This window comes from Octodon degus, unplaced genomic scaffold, assembly GCF_000260255.1.
Source record: "Octodon degus isolate 3935 unplaced genomic scaffold, OctDeg1.0 scaffold00561, whole genome shotgun sequence".
Classification (NCBI taxonomy): Eukaryota; Metazoa; Chordata; class Mammalia; order Rodentia; family Octodontidae; genus Octodon; species Octodon degus.
The window spans coordinates 62439-64550 of NW_004525137.1; the positions used below are offsets into that span (position 1 = coordinate 62439).

At 47.2% G+C, this 2112-nt stretch overlaps 1 pseudogene; it reads right to left on the bottom strand.

Moving 5' to 3' along the window:
- Positions 1–617: 617 nt before the first annotated feature.
- Positions 618–1904, bottom strand: LOC101577180 (annotated as a pseudogene).
- Between the last annotated feature and the right edge of the window lie 208 nt (positions 1905–2112).

Consider the following 2112-nt stretch of genomic DNA (forward strand, 5'->3'; position numbering starts at 1 on the left):
TTTGTCATCTTAAGGAGGTCAGTTCAAAATAACCTTACATAAATTAAAAGAATGAATAAATTTACAGGTGTAAATACAAACTGTTTCCAACTCAAGGCAAGTAAAACCAATTGCTGGCATTCAGGTGGGAAAACGATGATGGATGGAAACAGGGTCATAAGACTCTGACTTTCCCACCCTGTTAGAACAGCAAGAAGACCAAAGTCACAACTGGTTCACCAAGTCCTTCCAGGCCGAGAAATCCTGGAACAGTCAGGTTTGACTCAATACCCTGCACAGATATGTGCTGCAGCTACCCAGATTATCAAGCCATGGATTTCTCCTCCACTGTGCTCAACTCAACCACCAAGTGACCAAACTACATTGACTAAGGGGGTGAAACCAAAATATGCACAAGGTATAAAAGAGACTAAAGAAAAGTTAACTTGAATACAAGATCAAAATCAGCAATAAGTTCTAAAATCCGGTGCTGATAGAGATACAAGCTTCAAGGACAAATTTCTTTCAAAGGCTTATTCCAATTTCACAAGGCTAACATGAGGCTTGTATATATGCTAGGGAAAATTATATTTCGGAATCAGCCCATGCAGCAGATGCCTGGCACCTTTCCAGTCCATTTAAAAGCATTTATATTGCACAATGAAGGGGTCTGACTCATCATACTTCTGCTTGCTGATACACATCTGCTAGAAGGTGGACAGCGAGGCCAGGACTGAGCCACCAATCCAATCTGATTACTCGCATTCAGGAGGGGCAATGATCTTGATCTTCATGGTGTTGGGTCCCAGGACTGTGATCTCCTTCTGCATCCTGTCAGAAATGCCTGGGTACATGGTGGTGCCACCAGACAGCACTGTGTGGCATATAGGTCCTTGTGCGTGTCCACATTGCACTTCACGATAGAATTGAAGGTAATCTCTAATCAATGCCACAGGATTCCATATAAAAGTAAGAGGGCTGGACAAGCGCCTCCAGACACAGGAAGTGCTCATTGCCAGTGGTAATCACTTGGCCATCAGACAGCTTGTAACTCTTCTCCAAAGAGGAAGAAGCAGCTTCTCTGGCCATCTCCTGCTCAAAGTCCAGGGAAATGAAGCACAGCTTCTCCTTAATATCATGAACAATTTCCCTCTCAGCAGTGGTGCTTAAGCTGTAGCCATGCTCTGTCGGGATCTTCATGAGGTAGTTTGTTGGGTCCCGGCCAGCCAGGTCCAGATGCAGGATGGCATGAGGGAGGGCATAGCCCTCATAGGTGGGCACTGTGTGGGTGACCCATCGCCACAGTCCATGACAATACCAGTGGTGTGCCCAGAGGCACAGAGATGAGGACAACATGACCTGAATAGCCATGTACATGACTGGGGTGTTGAAGGTCTCAAACATGATCTGAGTCATCTGTCTGTTGGCCTTTGGGTTCAAGGCCTCTGTCAGCAGCAGTGGGTTCTCCTGGCGAGCCCCATGCAGCACATTGCAGAAGGTGTGGTGTAAGATATCCATGACATCCCAGTTGGTGACAATGCCATGCTTCATAGGATACTTCAGGGTCAGGATGCCACACTTGTTCTGGGTCTCACACCTGCTGTCTTCATTTCCCACATAGGAATCCTTCTGGCCCATGTACACCATCACACCCTAGTATCGGGGGCCACCAACAATGGAGAGGAACACAGCCCGGGAAGTGTCATCACCAGCAGAGCCAACTTTACACATGGTGGAGCCATTGTCAATGACCAGAACAGCAATTTAATGTCCCATTGAGTTTCGTGGCGGGTGGGAAGCAGAGGAAGAAAGAACACTCAACATGGACAGGTGGCGGCATCTGAGACCTGCTTCAAAATTCTTAAGGCCATAATGTATCTGCCCCAGGACAGCTCCAGTAGCATCCTCCTTCACTAGGTGACCAGAAGCAATGGGATACGAATGAGTGATGGACAAAGTGAACACCGCCTGCAGGCAAAAAGGGGCAGCAAGCACCTGGAACTAACTGCATGCGCTTGCTGTCTAGTGTTCCTGTCTACATGTTTAGGCTGAGTTTAAACCCGAAGAAATAGTCATAGAGTGACCAAATGTAGGTCAGGAGCCAGAAGACGGCTGACCTGATCTGTACACAAA